Below are 23,921 nucleotides of genomic sequence, written 5' to 3' on the forward strand. Positions count from 1 at the left end.
ACCGAAGTGAGAGACAGTCGCTGCTGGGAAGGGCGAGAAGTTTCTTGGGCAGGCTCCGGAGGCAGTCTCTGATGTTCAGGTCCTGTCCGGAGCCGGTACAGATCTTGGAGCTGAACGAGAGAAGGGGGAGGGGAAGGCAGCAGCCAAGGCAGAGCAGGGGCAGAGCCAGGGCAGAAGCAGTAGGGCAGAAGCAGTAGGGCAGAAGCAGCGGGGCAGAAGCAGCGGCCGGGGTAGCTAGCAAGCGCGCAGCAAGCAGCAGCAGTAGCCGGGCAGCAGCAGCAAGCCAAGCAGCACAGCCCCCCAGGGCACCACCCCCCCCGGTGGGGGGGAAAGGGCACCAGCGGCAGCTCCATGCAGACAGCGAGGTGTGGGGGCGGGAGAGGAGCAGACACAACACCAACCCAGAACATAAAGTTAGTTAAAACTTTTAAATGTATCAAAGTCAGTTTGTGAAGTGCTATATGATTGGCTGAAAAATGACGCATTTTGGCAAAGCCGTGAAAGGCAAAGCAATAAATGATTGGTATAAAAAGACACTAGCAAGCTTTGTAGAAGTATTTGATTGGCTAAAAACTAACATAAGGCATTGTAACTGAGAATGAGGCAGCTTCTGTTATGGAGTTGGATGTAGCATTAATGTCTCAGCCTTCTATGAGACTGATGACACTGATCTTTTACAAGATTTCTCATTTGCCCTGTTGCTCGTAGTATTTATATCCTGACAGCGGTGGTAAAGAAGAGACGGGGTCTTTACGATATGCCATGAAGCTGTTTATTGATCCTCAAAGAAAAGTTTATATACTTTTTTTCCTATTGCTAAAAATAGTGCACCAAACATATTAGCATTACTAAGCTATATTGCTTACTTGTAACTAAATAACATTGCTCAATCTATGCCTCGTTTAAGCTAACCAGGTACATAGTGTATTTCACGTAAATCCCCACAAAACTGCAGGGTGGGCACCCCGTACCAAGCACTTTCTTATCTCTTACATTCCTTCTTCAAAATCCTGCTTACTCTTGCCAAGGCTTGCAGCCTACTATAGCTAACACATCCATGTGGGCTGTAACAAGCTGAGCAGTGCTCGCAGTCCTGCTCTCTAGTTGTATTCCCACATCTCCCCCATTCTGTTCTACCAACAAGATCTTCTTTGTTGACTTGTTAATTAACCTTTGAACACATTGCAAGATACAGGGCAAACATATTACTAAAAGCAAGAGCATAGCTAATACATAAAATCCAGTTTTTACTAAATGCTTAAGCCAGCCAGTAAGTCCCCATCCTCTGAGTATGTTCCCAAGCCAGTCGTTATCATCCATGACTTGTAGTTTGCTTACACTGTCTTGGAGGGCTTGTATATTTGCATGAATGGACCGAGAGTTATCAGAAAGATTCATGCAGCACATACCTTCAAAATCTTCACAGCCATGCCTATGAGCTAAAAGTAAAAAATCAATTGCAGCTCTATTCTGTAGTGTAGCACGCCTTACACTATCAACATCTCTTAAAGCAGAGCTTGTAGCTTTAGTTTGTTTTGCAAGCCAGCAGTCAAGATTATTCAAAGTTTTTAATGCATGTGCTGTTCCAATAGATGGGATAATTGAGGCAAAAATTCAAGCTCCAAGATTCCAAGCTTCCACACTGTCATTGCAGTCTGGGCTATCGGTATGGGTGCTGCGCTTTGCTCACACTAAGTTGTGCAGAGCTGTTAGATTATGTTGCAAAGTGTGAAACATGGTTAATTGGCCAAATGTACAAGGTCCTCCTATAGCCTTCCCTGGTATCCTTTTTCTGGCTCTATTTCTACATATTAAAAAGGTGTTATTGATTAATCCAAGCACAGCATTTCCAGGTAAGACATGCTGGGGTAAAATGTGATTACACCAGGCAGAAGCATTGGAGCAAATTTCTGTACCAGTGACATCAAGGCCAAATCCTTGTTGGGCAGAGGGCTTACCAGGAAAATTTAGAAAGAAACATGCAAAAGATTGCATAGATCAAAAAATGTCCAATTTTTGGGGCTGTAGGGGTATAGGATAAAAATCTCCAATTTTGTTTACACCTAAATAGCTTTCATTTACCATATACCATCCAGCTGGTTCACCTTTTTTCTTACGGTATTTGTCTTCACAACACCATATGGGTTCCATTTGGCCTGGAGCATCACAATTCTTATGCATTGTCATATTTATACAAAGCATCCCATTCAGCTTTTCTAAAGGCACAGCTATTAGGCAAGTTTGAAAAGGATTACCTGGAGAAGTCATAGAAGGGCACAGTGTAGATTCATTTAAAGCATCAGCAAGCGTAAGCCAAACATTACGTTGTGGAAGGGGCGGCAGTATTGCTACTTGCCCTTCGTGAAGGCCGAGTCCTAGTATAAGGACCAGCCTGAGGGGTCGGATACGGCTCCCAGAAATATTGACGTGGAAGCCAGCCATGGTTATGTCCACACACAAATTACAAAACAGCACAAATAACAGAAGAGTATCGTAAAGGATCACACGTGGGACAATGGCGACGGCGGCGGCTTGCAACACAATACCACCTTTTCTGACACTTCTGACACTGGCACAAAGCCCACACCTGATGCAAATGTTCTTTGCGAATAAAACAAGGTATAGGGTTACATTCAAGTCCAAGTTCCCTCTTCAATTATCCCAGTTGCCATTCGTGATAAGACACCTGCGCTTCAAGGATGTCTTCTACTGTGTCCGGGGTCAGATGACCAGGGAATTCAAAGAATGGTATGAAGTCAATGAGTCCTCTTGTACTAAGGAGAAGCTGATCGAGACGAATGTCCGGCAGGATCTGTGACTGGAGCCAAGGATTAGCAATGTCTCTCTATTAACGCTTGTGGCTTTAAACGGGCCCAGTTGTCATGAGGGTCAGGGGGAAATAAATTTGGCACATCGTCAGGATCAACAACTCCAGGATCAAAGGGATCCTCCTCTCCTTCTTCTTTGCTGTTTTCTGGACCGTAGCCAGCAGCGAGTATCCCTGTGGATTTCGAAAAGCCTCTCACTGTTACATTTGGTGGAGGGGGGCTTGCGAGAGGGGGGGGCCGTGGGTTGCACAGAGAGAGATGGAACAGTCTCTCCTGTCTGCAGATTGCGAAGAGCTGTGAGCTTCTGTGGTGGGGGGGCAGGGAACATCCCCCTTATCTTTTGCTTGTAATTTTTCTTGTGCTTTTAAAGTCTTAAAGACAACCCTCCAAGAGGGAAGCATATTCACAGCCGCTTTGTCTCCCTTAGTTACAGCATTCCAGAGTTTCACTCCCACTTCGTCCCATAAGTCTGTGGTAAGACTGTGGTCTGGGAGACCCTCGGCAATTTAAATGATGTCCATTTCAACAAGATTTTTACGTGATTTGAAGGCGAAGTTTTGCCGTGCTGTTGTAACAGCTTTTGCATAAGTTCAAAAAGGTCTCTTTCCTCTCTGGACATAGTCTGTCCCACGTTTCCCTGTAGCAAATTAGAATTCAGGGGAACAAGCCACTGTGTCTCACCTCTTTCAAGAGGGGTCAAAAGCTTGTCGCTGGCCAGCGTCTCCCGCTTCTCCTGCACGGATCCTCCCTCCTCTGAGCGGAGTCATATCCGATGGGGACTCCGTCGTCCAGCAGTTGCAGTCCTCACATGGTGGGCACCATTTGACGGCGGTGGTAAAGAAGAGATGGGGTCTTCACAATATGCCATGAAGCTGTTTATTGATCCTCAAAGAAAAGTTTATATACTTTTTTTCCTATTGCTAAAAAAGCGCACCAAACATATTAGCATTACTAAGCTATATTGCTTACTTGTAACTAAATAACATTGCTCAATCTATGCCTCGTTTAAGCTAACCAGGTACATAGTGTATTTCATGTAAATCCCCACAAAACTGCAGGGTGGGCACCCCGTACCAAGCACTTTCTTATCTCTTACATTCCTTCTTCAAAATCCTGCTTACTCTTGCCAAGGCTTGCAGCCTACTATAGCTAACACATCCATGTGGGCTGTAACAAGCTGAGCAGTGCTCGCAGTCCTGCTCTCTAGTTGTATTCCCACAATATCCCAATACTGTGGTACCAAAGAGACCCCTGTGACGCTGCAAGGCCTCATGAAAGAAAGAGGGGCCCATTGTGACACACCAGGGAATCGTGCAGCCAAGGGGCCTTTGTGACACTGCAGGACCGTACGGACTAATGGATACCATTGTGACACTCTGCGGCCTCAAGGAACCAAGGGGCCATTGTGTCATTGTGCAGTCCCGTGGAACCAAGGAAAGCATTCTGACACTGCAAGGCCTCATGGGAGCAAGGGACCATTGTGACACTATGGAGCCCCATGGAAACAAGAGGCCAGTGTGACACAGCTGAGCCTCATGGAACCAAGGATCCAATATGACACTCCCACTGTGACACTGCAGGGCCCCATGGATCCAAGGGAACAGGTAACAGGTCTGTTTGGCTTGGTCTGATTGGTCCAACTGCCTTTAGCATGTTGAGGGTCTCTTCTCATGTGCCTCTGAAACCCTGAGGCTCTAGGCTTTCATTCAAATCAAAAAGAACTGCCCTTCTGACTCAAGCATCCAGGGCCAAAATGGGATTCCATCTCCAAAATTTTCAATATCCAGGGATTGCTCCTACACAAAAGCTGTCATTAGCAACAAGTCCGGCTGCCCTTGTCTTCCTGAGAGCTGGCTCTCACCTGCCTTCAAATTCTGGAGCTCAGTGCTTTCCTTCATATGGAAAAGAAACGCCCTTCTTGCACAGGCACCCATGGCTAAAATTGGTACTTTTCCTCCAAAATTCCTATCCTCAAGATTTTCTCGCAAAAAAAAAGTTGCAAGGACACACAGGTCTGGCCTTGGCCTTTGGTAGTCACCTCTATTCTGCCCTGAAATACTGGGGCTGTGTGCTTTCCTTCTTGTGGAAAAGAACCATCCATCTTCTCCAGGTGCCCATGGCTGAAATTGGGATTCCACCTCCAAAAGTCCTAGATCCAAAGATTGCTCCTACAAAAAAAGCTGCAATTATAGACAGGTCTAGCTGGTCTTGGCCTTATGAGGGCCAGCTCTCACCCGCCTTCCAAACACTGGGGCACCATGCTTTTCTTTCTGTGGAAAAGAACTGGCCTTCTCCTCCAGGTAATAATGTCTGAAATCGGGATTCCACATTCAAAATTTCGAATATCCAAGGGCTGCTCCCAGAAAAAATGGCCAGGACAGACAGGTCTGCCTGGACTTGGCCTCTATTGGCTGCAGTTAATCAGCCCCTAAAACACGGGGGCTCCATGGTTTCCTTCCTGTGAAGACCGTTGTGACACTGAGGAGTGTTCGGAAATGAAGGGGCCATTGTGACACTTTGGGGACCCCGTCGAACCAAGGACATCACTGTGGCACTGCTGGGCCATACGGTCCCAAGGGGCCAATGTGAAGCAGCAGGGCTTTGTGGAACCAAGAGGCCAGTGCTGCATTACAGGGCCTCGTGCAGCCAAAGGGCCGGTGTGATCCTGCAGGGCACCATGGATCCATGGAGACCACATGGAGACCATGGGGCAATGCCAGGCCCCATGGAATGTTGAAGACCATTGTGACACTGTGGGGTCCCATGGAACCAAAGAGCCACTGGGACCCTGCAGGGCCTCATTGAATCAAGGGGCCATTGTGACACTGCAGAAGAAAGAAGAACATTATGACGCTGTGGGGCCTCGTGGAACATGGACATGGAACAGATATGGCTGGTCTGCTCCTCCTGGGGGCCACCTGGCAAGTTTGACTGATCCTGGCGAGTCGAGGCTTTCTTCTCATAAGCCTTTGGAGCACTGGGGCCCTGTGCTTTCCTTCCTTGAGAAAAGAACCATTCCTCTTTCCAGGTACCCATGGCTGAAATTGGTACTCCCACTAAAAAGCTCCCTGTATACAAACTTTGTCCCAGCAAAAATCTGCCAGGACAGACAGCTCTGCGTGGCCTTGGCCTCCTACAGGCTGCCTCTCATCAACCACCACACAATGGGGCTTGCTTCCTTCCTTCCTAGGGAAAAGAACTGTCCTTCTCGTCTAGGGGCCAGGTCCAAAATTTGGATTTAGCCTCCCAAATTCTATCTAGCCAAGGATTACTCCCAGACAAAAGTAGTCAGAACAGAGAGGTCTGGTTGGTCTTGTTGCTCCGGTACTTTTCTTAGGCTACGAGCTGAATGTTTTCATTTGCCAAAATATTAGAGAGGGCCCAAAGACATCCTAAGGTAGTGTTTGGAGAACTCAAGCACATGAATCCTGTACAGGGACAAAGGAGCTCTGTGCTCAGTGGAGTGGAGACTGAGGACAGCAGAGGAGAGCCCTGGAGGGGATTGAAGGGTGGTTTCAGAGATGGTGGATCCTTCTGACACCATAGAGAAAAGACAGAGATGTAAGAATTAACACCAAGGGCAGATGGGAAGGTCCAGACCGGACACAAGGAAAAAGGAATTTCGCTCTCAGGGCAAGGCTCTGGTGCAACACGTCCCCCAGAAGGAGTCTGGAGCAGCCCAAGGCTTTGTGTGTCCAGGCAGAGGCAGGCAGGATGCAGAGCTGTCAGCAAAGGAAGGGGCCAGCGAGGTGGGGCAGCCGGGAGATGACGACGGCCTGCAGGGACAGAGGCGCAGGGCATGGACACCGTAGGACAGCCTGGGCTGCACAGGGCACAGGGATGGGCAGCAGCTGAAAGGCCCTGCCAGAGCCAACTGCTGCAGCACTTGGGCCATGGCTGCTGGCCCTGGGCCTGAGGCCAGCAGGGAACAAGTGAGCCTTGCTGTGCTGGGGCCTCATTGCCTCCTTGTCCCTGCTCAGCAGCCTGGCAGGGGCCGCCCCATGGTCCTGCCCTTGGCATTGCACATCCCCAGAGCCCAGTGCCCTGGGAAGAGCCCTGAGCAATGAGGGAGGAACAGGATCTGCCTTGCCAGGGGCTGGGGCTCAGGCCTTGGCCCTTTGCATTTCTGAAACACATCCAGGTTTGCTCAGCACCAGAGACACCTTTCCTTGTTTGTCCCCAACTGTCATCATTATCTCCATTGTTCTGCTCGAACTGGATCCAGGGGATCCACACATTCTCAGTTGTGTTCCTCAGTGGAATCCATTAAAACTGCAAGAAACTTCAAACTTTCAATCTGACTTTGAGATTTTGAGAAGTGTTTTGAACACTCTCTCAGGGACTGAATCTGATATAAACAACACCTAAGCCCTGAAAGGGCAATTAAAGTCCTTGTGCTGCATCTGTGCTGCTGAGCTGGGCCAGGCTCCTAACACAGAGGAAGCTCTTGCAACCAAGAAATGCTTCAAAAAGCCATTTCTGCTGTGGCGCAGCTCCTCTCCCAGCCCAGCAGGGTTGGGGCACTGCCTGCAGCCACCCCAGGCCCAGCACAGAGGCACAGAGAGCTTCAGTCAGTCAGGGCTGGGAAGATGCTCAGAAGTGGCTGGGACAGAATCACTCCCAGCCCTTGACACAGGAAGCCTCTGGCTGCAGGACAAGGCAGCTGCAGCTCCTGGAGTGATCTCCTAAAGCTGGAATATCCCAATGCCTACAGACTCTGTGAGTACATTCTCTGATTCTCTCTTGTGTAGAGCAGCCAGGGGTGCCCAGGGCTGTCCTGCAGAGCAGGGTCCTGCAGCCCAGGGCACTGTGCTGGGGCAGGGACTCTGCTGCCTGCCAGGGACAGCTCTCAGCCAGCTCTGGGAGCTGCTCACAGCACAGGGGGACAAGGTCTGGGTGGAAGGAGACAGCTGGTAAGGCTTGGAAGTGCTCTCCTTGTGTGGTGTGGATGTTGCATTATACAGGACTGCTCCCAGCATAACATTTAATACCAGAACATTTCCAAGTAGATTATACAGGGAGCATAGTGAGGCAGGGACTGCATAAATGGGAAAATGTTGCTTTTTTAAATCTGCTGCTCTGGGTTGCCTGGATGGGAAATTGCATATAGATATTAATCTCTCAGTACAGGTTGGGAAAAATAAAAAAAAAAAAATTCAGATCTCAATAAACCAGGCAGTGACAGAAATCAGCACATAGTCCCTTACAGGCAGCATCAGTGCCGCTTTTCCAGCCTCTTCAGGGTTGCTGTGACTTTGCCATCAGAGCCTGCAGAGGCAGAGCTGCCCTGGGCAGTGCCCTGTGCTGGGAGGGGTCTACAGGGGAGAACTGAGCCCCCGGGGCTGCGCTGGGCTCTGGCAGCACTGGCAGGGCCCAGCCCTGCGCACAGGGAAGCAGCTGCTGGCAGGGACAGCTCCAGGCAGCAGAGCCCTGGGCAGGCAGAGGGGGGAAAATGCCACAAAGCCAAGATGGGACATATAAATTCTCGTCAAACTGAACTCTTCCATGATTACTTTTCTTACAGATCCCCTTGCCAAGACACAGCAAATGTCCAACAGCAGCTCCATCAGCCACTTCCTCCTGCTGGCACTGGCAGACACGCGGCAGCTGCAGCTCCTGCACTTCTGCCTCTTCCTGGGCATCTCCCTGGCTGCCCTCCTGGGCAACGGCCTCATCATCAGCGCCGTAGCCTGCGGCCACCACCTGCACACCCCCATGTTCTTCTTCCTGCTCAACCTGGCCCTCACTGACCTGGGCTGCATCTGCACCACTGTCCCCAAAGCCATGCACAATTCCCTCTGGGACACCAGGAACATCTCCTATGCAGGATGTGTTGCACAAGTTTTCTTCTTTTTTTTTCTTTATGTCAGCAGAGTATTTCCTCCTGACCATCATGTGCTACGACCGCTACGTGTCCATCTGCAAACCCCTGCACTATGGGACCCTCCTGGGCAGCAGAGCTTGTGCCCACATGGCAGCAGCTGCCTGGGCCAGTGGCTTTCTGAATTCTCTGCTGCACACAGCCAATACATTTTCCCTGCCCCTGTGCCATGGCAATGCCCTGGGCCAGTTCTTCTGTGAAATCCCTCAAATCCTGAAACTCTCCCGCTCAAATTCCTACCTCAGGGAGCTTGGGCTTCTTGGTGTTAGTGCCTGTTTAGCACTTGGCTGTTTTGTGTTCATTGTTTTCTCCTATGTGCAGATCTTCAGGGCTGTGCTGAGGATCCCCTTTGAGCAGGGAAAGCACAAAGCCTTTTCCATCTGCCTCCCTCACCTGGCCCTGCTCTCCCTGTTTATCAGCACTGCTGCATTTGCATTGCTGAAGCCCCTCTTCTTCTCCTCACATCTCTGGATCTGTCCCTGTCAGTTCTGTACTCGGTGGTTCCTCCAGCTCTGAACCCTCTCATTTATACCCTGAGGAACCAGGAGCTCAAGGCTGCCCTGTGGAGATTGGTAAGAGGATGGTTTCAGAAATATTGAAGTTCTGGCCTATTGCTGCAATCACTAGTAATAACAGACATTTCTGATTGTTCCTATTGATTTCATTGTTGATTTGTTCTCTCCTTTCCTTTATTTTAGTTTTTCAATATATTCAACAAAGAAATGCTGTTTCTTGTGCCATATTTAATTTTGATTTTCTCCACATTTACTGTGACCCACAGGCTGTGTCAAAGAATGCTCCTGTTGGCATTAAACAAATTAAATTTCTCCCAGCAAAGTTTCACCAGAGCTGCCCCTTCTGTTCCCTTCTCTGGAGCTGCAGCAGCAATGTCTGTGTGCAGAGCTGGGGCAGATCAGTGCTGGCACAGCAGCTGTGCCCAGCAGCAGCAGCACTTGGTGTTGCCAGAGCTGCTCCCGTGCCACTGCCCCGCTGCCCTCCTGCCCCTCGTGTTGCTGCAGGGCCTGAGTGCTCTCGGGGCCGGGCACAGCCCTGGGGGTGGCAGTGCCGGGGCTGCAGCAGGGACAGGCCATGGGCACTGCTGGGGCAGCGCTGACGCCTCAGGGCAGGGCCTGGGGGCTCCAGGCTCCTTGGCCAGGCTCTCTCCACAGCACTTGGCCAGGCCAATGCTGAGCAGAGAAAACCCCCGTGAGCAGCCCCAGGCTGGCCGTGGGCAGGCTGGGGGCAAACAGCATGGCTGGTGCTCTGCAAGGTCCCTGCAAGGGGGAGACCCTGGCAAGGAGCAGCAGAGCAGGGGCTGATCCATCCCCACTGCACTGGACAGCCCAGGGCAGCGTCCCAGAGCGTCCTCATGCACCTGCCAACAACATCCCCCCTCTGCAGCCCTGGCCTCTCCCCCAGCTCACACAGGTGCCCCATCCTTGCAGGCACAGACACGGCAGCACTGGCTCAGGAGCCCCTGTTTGCACTGCACAGAGCAGGCGTCAGCACCCCCATGGTGCTGCTGTGGGGAGATGGAGCTGAGTGAGCACAAATGCCATCAGCCCCTGGGGCCAGCAAGGGCTGGGGGACACAAGGGAAACCACTCAGGTTTGTTGTGGCCTCTGCAGTCAGCCAGAAAGTTTCTTCCCATCAGCTGTGAGTTTCCTGTCGCACTGCAGATGCTGTTGCTCAGGGCCAGGGCTGACAGGCAGCCACCTCCAAACTGCCCCGAGCATTTCCTTTGCTTCACCTCAATCATGATTGTAAAGAGTTTAAAAAGCATAGAAACAATTTCCATGACCAAGATGTAAATTAGGTGTAAGCAAACGGTATGTAAACTAATATGTAAGCTATAGCTAATTGCTGTGTTATCTGCTATTATGAACTTGCATATAGAAGAATGTAGAGCAAGTGAATTGTTAAAAAATCCACCTGAAACGGGTAAGAACAGTGGCCAGCAACTGGACTTCATCACTGAAGTACGGTGACTTGGATCATGCCAGAGGGTCACCGAGACCTGATGAAGACTCTCCTGACTTCCTCCTTTGAGACAACTGACCCATTTCAAGAGCACCGACCCAATTCAAGAGAAGAATTGCACAGGCATGAATAACTAACAGCCTCATTTTATCATCAAATGGGGATGGGAGGCGCTGGGGTTATGCATATGTATTGTATGTAAAATCTTGGGAATTAAATGGATAGCAATGAACCTTGTTTGAGGCAGTCATGCCTTTCGGAGGTGACTCCCTTGCCACCCGCCGGTGAATAAACATACCGCTTTCTAACTTTAATTAGTTAGAGGGTCTTTCCCCGTGATCATATCAGGTTTTAATGATTCACACCTTTGCTTTCTCTGCTCTCTCTGCTTCACATTTCTTCCTCTTGCCCATCCCTGTTCCTTCCCCTGCAAAGAGCCCTTCTCTCTTCACTCTTTCCTCTCTGGTCCCACTCCCCATTTCAGTTCCTGTGTTGGCACCATGGAAATGTCCCTTGGAGAGCAGGATCATCTTAAAAGTGCTTCAGGAATCATCTGCAGGGTCCTGCAGTGCCTCGTGCTGCTCCCTTGCCAGACACACCACAGGCCAGGGGGGCACATCTGGGCTGGTGTGTCTGGGTGTGGGGCTCCCTGTTCTGGGCAGTGAGGAGGGGCTGGAGAGGCTCTACAGGACTGACAGGATGGGCTTTGGGCTGTGTGGAGAAGCTGAGGGACCTGGGCTGCTGGACCTTCTGAAGAGGAGGCCCAGGGCTCATCCTGCAACTGCTCCAAGGGTGGTTTCAAAAAATAACAGAATCAGCCTGGCTGGAGAAGACCTTGGAGATCATCAAGTCCAACCTGTGCCCTGACACCACCTTGTCTCCCTGAGTCTCCTCTTCTCCAGGATAAACATCCCCAGCTCCCTCAGCCACTCCTCAAAGGACTTGTGTCCCCCATCCTAAACTGGGGGCCCAGAACTGGACACAGCACTCGAGGTGCTGCCCAAACTGTGCCCAGCACAGGGGAGGAATCACTTCCCTGGTCATGCCAGCTACACCATTCCTGATCCATAGGAGCCCCAGGGACTGGATGAGAGAAATGGTGGGGAGGGGGTGGGGACAAGTGTGATTGATTGTCAGCTGTGAAGGATCTTGATTTTCCTATCTATTATGTCTGTATTAGAAGATGCAGAGGGTAAATATCAGTTGGACATTGCTGATATCAATCTCCAGACAGGAAAATAGAAGAAGACATAGCAGTTCTCTCTGCATTTTTTTCAGTATAGTATATTCACTTGGAATACACTTCTGAAATCTGTCTAATAACCACGAAAGAGCTGAAAACTTAAATCATTCCTAGGGGCTTTTCCAGTTTGGGTGTTTTGAACAAATGTTTATGAGGCTTTGTCACTGAATTCCTGAACTGAAAAGCTCCAAAAAGAAGAGCCCTCTGGAAGAGTAAAATTCATCAGTGTCAGAGGATGCATCCTCATCTGAGCAGAAATGAACAGAAATGGGCACAGCTTTGTGGCTGCCCCAGCTCTGGGAGGGGCCCTGGGCCTGGAGCAGGAGCAGCTCTGCAGGGCCCCAAGGCCGGGGCTGTTGTGCTGGCCTGGGCAGATGGGATGGCAGCAGGGGCTGCAGAGCTCTCAGGAGCTCAGGGAGAGGGGGGAAGGGCACACAGGGAGCCTCCTTTTGCCTTGGCCAAGCACCTTGCCCATGGCTGGGGCTGAGTCCTCTCTGAGCTGCAGCTGCTGCTGTGCCCTTGCCAGGGGCTGAGGCCGTGGGGCCACTGCCCAGAGCCCCCTGCCCTGAGCAGAGCTGTGGGGCCAGAGCCGGCTGGGCTGTGCTGGGGAGAGGCCCTTGGTGCTGCACAGAGCTCAGGGCAGCTGGCACAGCTTGCAGGGAGCTGGGCTGGCCTGAGAGAGCCTGCCAGAGAAAGCAGCAGTGTCCATCTCAGCCTGGCTGAGCGTGCAGGGGCAGGATTCAGCCCAGGCCTTGTGGGGCAGGGCCAGCGCCTGTGGAAGGCATTGGAAACAGGCAAGTGGCCCAGAGAGGAGGCTGCTCTGTGCCCTTGGTGGCATGCACAGAGCAGGAAGGGGGCCCAGGACATTTGTCAGTGCCAGCCTCTGTCCCCAGCTGTTGCCAGCCCTGGCTGCTGAGCCCAGGTTTGCCCTGGGCTGAGTTTGGCTGTGGCCCAGCTCCATCCTCCTGCGGGGCTCAGGGCCTGTTCCCGGCCATGGCCAGCCCTGCCCGGCCTCTCTGCTGGCCCAGAGCCCGGCAGAGCCCGGGGCAGGGCTGTCAGTGCAGGCCCACAGCTGCCACGGGCTGTGCAGGAGCTGGCAGAGGCTGCCCAGCAGGGAGGTCATGGGGCACAGAGCCCCAGGGCTGCTGTGGGCACCATGGCACAGGGGCCGTTCCCACCCGCAATGCTCCTGTCCTGGGCTGGGCCTGCACAGGGGCTGTGCCACCATGGCTGGGGCAGCAAGCTGAGAATGGAGGCCAGGGTGGAAAATCCCTTGGCAGAACCTTGTGGAGGAGGTTCTTTTCAGTGGCTCCACAGCTCAGAAGTCGAACAGGGAAGAGAAGCCACAGAGATTTTGCACAATGAGTGTGATCATTTTAACCTCATTGCCTTGGGCTGCTCCAGGCTCCTTCTGGAGGACATGTTGCATCACAGCTCTGCCCTGGGAAGGAAATTCTTTTCTCTTGATAGCAAGCCTGTACTTCCTTATATGTTGACAATTGGTCCTTTCTTCCTAGTGATTCAATTGCAGCAAGGTGGTCTCTTTGGTTGCATCAGGCCCAGCTTTGTCACAGGAGAGCCTTGGTTCCATGAGACTCCAATGCATCACAATGGTCTCTTGGATTCCATGAGACTCCGCTGTGTCACAGTGGAGCCTTTGTGCCATCAGTTTTGATTGCAGCACAATGGTCTCCTGGGTTCCATGAGAGCGCACAGTGAGAGTGGACACTTGATTCCATGAGTTTCCAATCCATCACAGTGGTCTCTTGGATTCCATGAGGCCCTGCAGTGTCACTATGGAGCCATTGTTCCGTGTGTTATCATGGTGACACAATGGTCTCCAGCGCTCTATGAGGCTGCGCCATGCAACTGTGAACACTTGGTTCCATGAAATTCCACATTGTCACTGTCAGGAAAACCCCTAAACACCAGAAGTTTATGTCCAAAAAGGAAACAGAGCACACCTTCAACTTTATTTGGATAAAGGGAGAGAGTTCACCAGGGCACACACCCTTGGGTTTTTCTCTCTCGAGGTTTCATGGAGTGCAGCCTCCTTGTATCCTAAACTCCCAACCGCACCTTGCCCTCTTCCTTTCCCCACAGGCTCAGGTAATAGGAAGGTACAGCCTTCCTGACCCACCTACACCATATCCCCCCTTGAACCTGGCATTTCCCTGCTAAGTTTAGAAGTTCAGCCTTGCACAGACCCTTGCCTGTTTCAGGAGCCGAGATGTCTGGGCACCGCAACAAACGCGCTGCCCTAAGTCAGTAGAAACCTTATTACCCATTTCACAGACCTTAACACCCATGCCTTCACCCATCAAATGATTTGTAAAGACATTAGTACACATCTTTCCTCTCACGTTGATGTTTCCTGTGCTGGTGACAATCTTTTAAGCCCAGCCTTCGGCCTAACCTCTTTGCTGTTGTAGTTCCATGGACAGAGGTTGTTGTCTCTTCCCCCTTCCATGGGCAGCCGGTGTTCAGCCACCTCTGGAATAGCAGGCCACCCTATGTCACTGTGACCTGGAAAAACAGAAACCATCACTCCAAATGTCCTTCAATGTCCCTCTTCCTCCTTCTTCCCAAGCATTTGTCCCTGCCACTGTGTCTTTCTGCTGGGTGCCACAGGAAAAAGGAGACCCTTGTGACATGTGGGGCCCCATGGAACCAAACACCCATTGTGACACTACAGAACCTCACAAAACCAAGGAAACCCCTGTGACACTGCAGGGCCTAATGGAACCAAGAGTTCATTGTGACACAGAAGGGCCAGATGAAGCCAAGGAACCATTGTGACACTGTGGATCCATGGAATCCATTCTGACACTGGGGAAACTCATGGAACCAAGGATCCACTGTGACATTGTGGGGCCTCATGAAACCTATGGGCCATTGTGACACTGCACGGCCTTGTGGAACCAAGGAGATCGTGGTGACACTGTGGAGCCAAATGGAACCAAGTGGAACCCTTTTTGATACTGAGAAACCCCATGGAATCAAGGGTCCATTGTGACACTTTTGAACTAAGAAGACCATTGTTGAGAGTACAGAACCTCAAGGAACCAAAAGTCAATGTGACAGATCAAGGCCCCATGCACCTAAATTTCCATTGTGATAACATGGAACCTCGTGGAACCAAAAAGAGCATTGTGACACCGTGTGGCCCCATGGCAGCAAACATCCATTGTGACAGTACAGAACCTCATGGAACCAAGAGTCCATGGTGACAAAAAAAGGCCTTGTGGAACCAAGGAGTCCAAAGGTCTCAAACATTCCTTTCATGGTTCTGCCTTGGGGAAGGGGAACCGTCTTGCTGGCAGTTAGGGCTGGCACATACAAGCGGAAAGTGTCAGTTTTGAATGAGGAAATTCAGGAGTTTTAGATTGCTTAAAAAAAAAAGAAAAAAAAAAGGAAAAAACCTCCTTTTTGGCTGTCTACAGCAAGTTCTACAAGCAAAGCAGGTCCCAGGTGAGTGAGGACAAACAGGATGTTGTTGAGTAATTTGGAGCAAGGTTGTCCACACTGGGTCAGATCTCAAGGCACAGATTCTCTGATCTGACCAGACCTCCTGAGGAGAGACCCTGGATCAATATCAATGACAGAATGCCACAATCACCTCTGCTCTAAAGCAAACAGGAATAAAATACATCCATTAAAATAGGAATGTGCATTTCCTAGAAGCTTTTTGAAATATTTCTCCATAACTGTATTAGGAAAACTTGCTAATGAACTAGACCAGAGCAGAGGGGAATCAAGGCAGAGCCATGGTTTGTCAGGACTTGCTTGATCCCAATGGTGCATTTGCTGCTGAGCCCTGGAACCTCAGGGCCTGAGAGGAGATTGCACAAACCTTTCCAGGAGTCCAAGGCAGAAAAAATCCCAAAGTGTCTCAAAGCATTAATGGGTCCCACTGAGGTCCATCCCCAACACAGGCTCCTCATGGACTACTTGGAGGAAAGAACTGGAGGCCATGATTGCCAAAAAATGTCTCAGATACTCAGAGAAGAAAGGAAAAAGAAAGTACTTTAAAAAACTGAAGTACCTTGAAGCATTAATGAGCCCCACTGAGTGTTGCTACAGAGAAGGGCTCTCAAGAGACTCATTAAAGCAGAAAATTGGAGGTCATGATTGCACAAAGCTCTCAGAGACCCCAACACAAAAGCAAAACCCAAAGTCCTTTGAAAAACCTGCAGTCCCTGGGAGCATGAAGGAGCCCCCAGGGCCATTCCTGACCAATGCTCCCCAGGGACTGGTCCCAGCAGATCCCTGAGGCCACTGGGATGTGGGGAGATGCTGAGGGCAGGACAAGGGGTGACAGTGCCCAGCCTTGCTGGGGCTGTGCCAGTGGCTCAGGACAAGGTGTCTCCTCACAGCCCTTGGTGGCACAGACCCTACTGTGCCCCAGGGCACCAAGGCTTGGCTTCTCTTTGTCCCCATCTCTCATCTTTGCCTCCAGTTCTCTGCTCTGATTGAAGCTTGGGGACACTTTCTTACTCCTTCTCCTCATTGGGATTCATTAAAACTTTAGGAAACTGTTATTTGATTGCTTCTGACTTGGAGTTCTTGAGAAGTTTCCTAACAAACCATGGCTCTGCCTTGATTTCCCTCTGGTCTGGTGCAGTTCATTAGGAAGTTTTCCTAATACAGTTATGGAGAAATATTTCAATAAGCTTCTGAGAAATACACATTCCCATTTTAAAGGGTGTATTTTATTACTGTTCTCATTAGAGTAGACATGATTGCAGAGTTCTGTGATTGATGTTGATCTAGGGTCTCTCCTTAGGAGGTGAAGGAAGCTCAGACAAGCTGTGCCTTGAGGTCTGACCCAGTGTGGACAACCTTGCTCCACATTCCCCAACTCCATCCTGTCTGTCCTCATTTACCTGGGACCTGCTTTGCTTGGAGAATGGGCTTGCCAGGAAAAGTGGGGTTTTTCTTTTTTTTTTATTTTTTTTTTTTTTTTATTTTTTTTTTTTATCCAAAACCCCTTATTTTTCCCACTGAAAACAGACACACTCAGGTGTGTGCCAGCCCAAGGTGCCACCAAGGAGGTTCAGGGCTGGGGATGGTGCTTCGGGTGGGGTACCTGGAGCTGGCGCCATCTTTCCTTTCTGTCTGTAACTCCCATCATGCCCCACAGCCCAACGGAGCCTCACAGGATCCGGGATTACAACACCCGTCATGCCCCGCGGCCCCCAGAACCCCATTGGAGCCGGGACTACAATGCCCATCATGCCCCACGGCCTCCCAGAGCCCCATTGGAGCCGGGAGTACAACACCCATCATGCCCCACGGCCCCCCAGAGCCCCATTGGAGCCAGGACTACAATGCCCGTCATGCCCCGTGCTCCACAGAACCCCCGTATTCCCCCCTCATATGTCCAAGAGGTGTCCTCCAGAAACTCTGAGGATCTCTAAGTGTCCCCTCAGTGCTCATTTGGGAACCTCCCAAAAACGTCCCAGAATCCCCTGAATGCTCCCAAGGCCATAGATGCCCGTTACAGGCACTTCTGGGAATTCATCTCCTGCCATCCCCCGCGAGCTCAGAGCACCTCAGAACACGGTCCCGTGCCTAAACCTCCTGCTGAGCTGCGCTCCCTAAAGAGCCTGGTTAGAGCTCCCCAAGCTCCCCCCAAGTGCTCCCAGACTGTATACATTGCACCCTGAGGACCTGAAGTTGCCGTTCAGAGGCAAAAGTGTCCCCTAAATGCTCTCCCAGACCCCACAAACGCTCTCTTAAAATCACTTCCGGGACTACAGCTCCCATCATGCTCTGCGGACCCGGTAGTGTGCTCCTGCAGCCATGACTTCATCTCCCGTCATGCCCTGCGCCCACAGAGAGACATGGCAGCTGTACCTAGAACTCCCATGATGCTCCAAAGCCCTTTCAAAGTGTATTTTACCGGCGCCTACAACTCCCATCATCCCCCGCGCCCCACAGAGCCCTGCTAGAGCCCCCCAAGTGCCCGCCGGGACCCCGAAGGGCCCCAGATTCCCTTCCCTGACCTCCAAGTGCACCCCAGGACCCCCAAGTGCCACTCCGAAGCCCAGACCTTCCCTCAGGTTCCCTAAATTCTTTCTTAGTGCCCACTCAATGCCCCCAAGTGTCCTCCTGTCCCTCTAAATTATTCCCCCAGACACAAAACTGCCCTGAATATTCCCCAGAAGTGTCTCCCTGGACCCCGAAGTGCACACCCTGAACTTGTTTGAAAAAAAAGATTATAAAAAAGATGAAAAAAGGACTATAACATTATGAATTATCTTAAAGAGGGAGAAATAATGAACCAATAGAGCTTAATTAATTAATGAAGGGAATTGTGTTACTTAAAAGCAATGACCACTAATTTTTTGGGTTTCTAATAATATGAAGTTTTTTATTATAAATAAAAAAATTAGGTTATAAAAATATTAGCAATATTATAAAAAATTATAAAAATATTTAAAAAATTAGTAATATTATAAATAATGAAAAATATAATTGTAATTCTAAAATGTAATAACATTTTTACTATAAAGAGAAAATAATGAGTTTTTTTTATATTTTTGGTTCTCAGTCCTAGGTGGCAGATATAATGACATGGTTATGATGAGGCTGAGGAGCAGGTTGTCCAAACACGGTCAGCCTGCAAGGGGCTCTTTTTCTCTGTGTTCAGATCTCCTAAGGAGACATTCAGCATCAAGATCACTTGGGAAATGCTTCCAACACTTTCTCTAGAAACTAAGAAAGAAGAAAAACATTTGCTTGAGTAAAATAAAATCATGAGGAGAACTCCAAACAGATTCCAAGCAGCTGCACAAGCCCTGGAGACTTGAAGACAATTGAAGGAAGAAAAAGAGCTCCCGAGTGCTTTCTGTATTTTAATGAGCCCTGCAGTGGATTTGGGGCTGAGTCCTGGACCCTCAAGCACTGAGAGAAGGTTAAAGAAGCTGCTCAAGGAGTCAGAAACAAAACTCCAAATCCCTTGGAGTATCAGTGGCCCCACTGAGGGCAGGGACTGCCAAAGGCTCCCCAGGGACTGCTGAGAGCAGATCCTTGAGGCCAGGATTGCAGGAGCCAAAGGCTGTGAGCAGGAACTGCAATGCTGAGCAAGGCCTGGGCTGGTTGGAGGCAGCAGAAAGGCCAAGGCCTGAGCCCAGGCCTGGCCCAGCAGGGCCTGTCCCTCACGGGTGGCTCGGGGCTGTTCCTGGGACACTGGGATGGGAGGGGCAGCAAGGACAAATGGCATCACCCTGAGTGACACTCCAGATGCTCATGGAACCAAGGGCTAGTGTGACACTGTGGGGCCTCATGGAAACAAGAGGCCATTGTGAGCCTGAGGGGCTGGAACACCCCAGAACTCTGAAATGCTGTGGGTAAACAAAGGTTCCTTTACTGGAGTATGGTGCAAAGGAGAAACCCCAGCCAGATATTCTCAAGAGGTCAAAATTACACCAAAATTTTACTGGGAAATTATGGAAAATCAAGGAATGCTTGAAAAGGATTTAATACAGCATCAAGTTCAACATAAAACACTTGACATAGCAGGAACTTCATTAACTTAACCCATTTAACCTTAGAAACCCTTAAACACTTCAGCTGTTGAGATACCCAAAACTGTTCTATATAAAGAGCATTAGAAGGAGAGGAAAGAGAGACAGAAAGACAGAAGCTCTCAGAAAGACACACACATGGCTACCAACTCCTAGGGTTCCAGTGTGGGTGAGACAGAGACTCCAGCAAAAGGCAGGGTAAGGACCATGGGCTGAGTGCCTGCTCTGTGTTTTAAGCCCCTGGGCCTTTGTGGGCCTCTCCCCAGGTGGGACTTGTGATTGCTCAGGCAATGAGAGCCTGGGTCAGCAGCAGCCCACTGTGTGACTGATTGACAGCTCATCCCGAGGTGTCTGGGACATTGATCTCATCCAGCCTCTGACAGCGACGATGGTGACACTGCGGAACCTCATGGAACCAAGTGGCCACAGTGATACTGTGGAGCCTCACGGAACTCAAGGAGTCCATTGTGACTGATAGGCAAGATGTCTTTAAAGAGAATTCAACGACTGAAGTTATAGATGTTAACATCTTTGAAATGGGACTTTTTGTCTCTTTTTTTTTTTCAAGCAACTGGTTTATTAAAGAGCCCAGAAAGCTTGGCTCCTGAAACAGACATGGGTCTGCATGAGCTTGTCTTTATGAACTCTGGGTTAAAATGAAAGGTTCAAGAGTGGAAGATGTGGCAGGCTAATTGGGATGGCTGTTCTTTCCTAATACCTCAGCCAATGGGGATAGGAGCAGGGCAAAGTGCAGCCTGGAGTCTAGGATAAAAGAGGCTGTACATATGGAACCTTGAGAGAGAAAACCCCGTGGGCGTGTGCCCTGGTGGACTCTTTCCTTTTATTCAAATAAAGCTGAAGGACTCCTCTATCTCCTTTATGGACACTGGCTTTTCATAGCATGATTTTCTGTACATGGCATTATGGAATGTCATGGAACCAAGAAGCCATTGTGACACATCAAGGCCTCATTGGGAAAAAGGGACCATTGTTGACAGTACAGAAACTCATGGGACCAAGGGGCCATGGTGGCAGTGTGGATCCGTGGACACCATGGAGACATTATGGAACCTCATGGAACCAAAGTGACCATTGTGACACTCTGGTGCCTTGGGGAATCTGGGGAACCTTTGTGAAACTCAGGACTCCTATGGAACCAAGGGTCAAGGATTAAGCTGTGGGGCTCATAGAACCAAGGAGCCATTGTGACCCAGCAGTGTCACATGGAGCCCAGGGTCCATGGTGACACTACAGAAGCAAGGAGAATATTGTGACACTGTGAGACCCCATGAAATCAAGGAAACATGGAACAGATCTGGCTGGCTGGGCCTCCTGGGGGCCACCTGACAGGTCTGGCTGACCTTGGCATGTTGAGGGCCGCTGCTTATCTGCCCCTGAAGCATTCGGGCTCTTTGTTCTCCTTCCTATGGGAGAGAACTGTCCTTCTCCTCCAGGGGCCCATGGCAAAAATTGGGATTCCTTCTCCAAATTTTCTTACATGAAAAGATTGTTCCCAGATTAAATCTGCCAGGACAGCCAGATCTGGCTGCCTTGACTACCTGGGGGCCACCTCTCACCTTCTTTTGAAACACTGGCACAATGTGCTTTTCTTATGGAAAAAGATCTCCCATCTCGACCAGCCACCCGTGGCCAAAATTGGGAATCCGCCTCCAGAATTCCCTATGTGCAAGGACAGCTCCCAGACAAAAGCTGCCACGTCTGACAAGTCTGGCTGGCTTTGGCTTCCTGAGGGCTGGCTCTCATCTGCCTTAGAAATACTGGTGCTTTCTGCTTTCACTCCTAAAGAAAAGAAATCTTGTGCCTTTCCAGGCACCCACAACAAAAACGGAGGAGGTTCCACCTCCAAAAATCCCTATGTCCAAGGATAGCCCCCAGATGAAAGGTGCCAGAGACATAGATCTGGCTGGCTAGGCCCATGACCTCTCATCTTCTTCCAAAACACTTGGGCTTTGCACTTTTCTTTCCTATGGAAAAACCTTCCATCTGACTATCTGAAATTTGGATTCCACCTCCAAAACTTCGTACATCCAAGGATTGCTCCCAAGTGAAAACTGACAGGACAGACTGGTCTGGCTACCCTTGTCCTCTTGAGGGCTTCCTCTCACCTGATTTCCAAACACTGGGGCTTGGTGCTTTCCTTCCAATGGAAAGAAAGCGTCCTTCTTGTCAAGGTGTCACTGGTCAAAATTGAGATTCCTCCTCCCAAAATCAGTAGATCCAAGGATTCCTCTGTAAAAAAAGCTTCCAGTAAAAACAGGCCTTTCTTGCTTGAGCTCCCAGGAACCACCTCTCATCTGCCTTTGAAACACTTGGCCTCTGTTTTTCTTCCTATGGAAAAAAAACTGTCTCTCTTATCAGTGCAGAAATGGTCAAAATTAGGATTCCACCTCTGAAATTCCATATATCCAAGAATTGCTTTCAGACAAAAGCTTCCAGAACAGAGAGGTCTGGCTGGCCTTGGCCTGTGATGGCTGCCTTTCATCTGCCCCTGAAACCCTGGAGTTCTGTGTTTCCTTCCTATGGGAAAGAATGGTCCTTTTCCTCCAGATATCCGTGTATGAAATAGGTATTCCACCTCTAAAATTCCATGTGTCTGGGGATTACTCCCAGACAAAATCTGCAAATACCATCAAGTCTGGCAGTCCTTGGCCTCTGGTGACTTCCCCCCATCTGCTCCTGAAACACTGAGGCTCAGTTGTTCCTTTCCTCTGGAGATCATTGTGACACTGTGAGCACCTCGTTCAGCCAAAGGGCCGTTGTGATCCTGCAGGGCACCGTGGGTCCATGGAGACCTTTGAGGCACTGCAAGGCCCCATGGAACCATGGAGACCATTGTGACACTGTGGGGCCCCATGGAACCAAGGGGACATGGAACAGATCTGGCTGGTTTGGCCTCCTGGGGGCCACCTGACAGGTCCAGCTGAGCTTGGCATGTCGACAGCTGCCTCTCATCAACTGTTGGAGAACTGGGCCCCCCAGCTTTCCTTCCTATGGAAAAGAACCATCCATCTAACCATATTCCTGTGACCAAAATTGATATTCCCCCTAAAAATTCCCCATATGCAAGGGCTCTCCCAGACAGAAGACAGCAGCACAGGATAGAGAACTCTGGCTGGCCTTGGCCTCTGGTGGTCACCCCTCATCTCAAGGAAGAGGGGAAAAGTATTTGAGCAGGTTTGACTACTGGAACATCAATGAGTCTCTCATCTTCTGAAAAACTCAGATATTTTTCTGATCATATGTATTTTTTTTTCATTGTGTATTATGTATGAAATGCTATTTTCAGATAAAAAAATACTGTTCATATCACTGTACCAGTGTTATCTCATACAAAACACCTCTTCTACATATGGATCCAGGTCATCTGTATAAGCAAACACAATAAAGAATCTAGGAGGAATTATCTGTGTTTCCAACTGTCACATCTCCTCTGGAGCTGGAGGTGCAGCCCCAGCACTTGGGGGGGCTCAAGGGGCCGCAAGCTCAGCTCCCACACAGAGGACTTGCAGACCCTGGGGTGCCCCTTTCAGCCTCAGTGCCCAGAGCCTTTCTGCAACTTTCCCCCTGGAGCTGCTGCTCCCTGCAGCCCTGGCCATGAACAGCAGCAGAACCTGGTGTGTCTCGAGCAGCAGTGCCAGCTCAGGGCTCTGTGGGGAGCAGGGGCTGGGCCAGCAGGACAAGCCAGCCCAGCCAGCCAGGTCACGCTCAGCTGGGGAAAGGGATGTCTAGGGAGAGGAGCAAGGGAGTGTTTCTGTGCCTGCAGGGAGGGATGCAGAGGAAGCTGCTGCTGTAGGCACCAGCTCTGGCCAGGCCCCTCTGTCCCTGCCTGGGGAGAGAGAGGGGCTGGCACTGAGTGGGCAGAGGCAGCCTGTGCTGGACATCTCCTGGAGCCAGCACCAGGAGTTCCGCACTGTCACTGAGCTCCATTTCCTCTGCCATGGGGGGCTCCAGCCCTGGAGCTGATGTGGAGGCTGACCTCCCTCTCTGCCCCTCAGCAGCTGTCAAGTACTTCAAGGGGGCCAGGGCTATGGGGTGAGTGCCCCCAGTGCTGGAGCATCCCAGAGTGGGCACTGCCATGGGGCTCACCCAGAATGGGCTGCTGGGCTGGGCTGGGCTGAGCTGAGCAGAAGCTGGGCTAGACTGGGAAGTGCCCAGGAGATAAAACCCACTGGTGTCAGCCGAGCTGTGTGACTCTGCAGGGCCAGGACATGTTCCAACAGGTGTGTGGTGCTGTGCCAGTCCCCTGACAGGGATCTCAGACAGGCAGGTGCAGCACTGAGGAGGTTGGTCTATGGCCTTGGTGGCATGGCCAGGATAAGAAAGTGCCCCAGGGCTTTGAGCATCCTTCCAGCCTCTTCCATCAGCAACTTTCAGACCTGGGCACTCCCCTCAGTTTATTGGTCTATTTGTTCTGTGGTTATCTCCTTCCTCCTGCT

This window comes from Oenanthe melanoleuca, chromosome 25, assembly GCF_029582105.1.
Source record: "Oenanthe melanoleuca isolate GR-GAL-2019-014 chromosome 25, OMel1.0, whole genome shotgun sequence".
NCBI lineage: Eukaryota > Metazoa > Chordata > Aves > Passeriformes > Muscicapidae > Oenanthe > Oenanthe melanoleuca.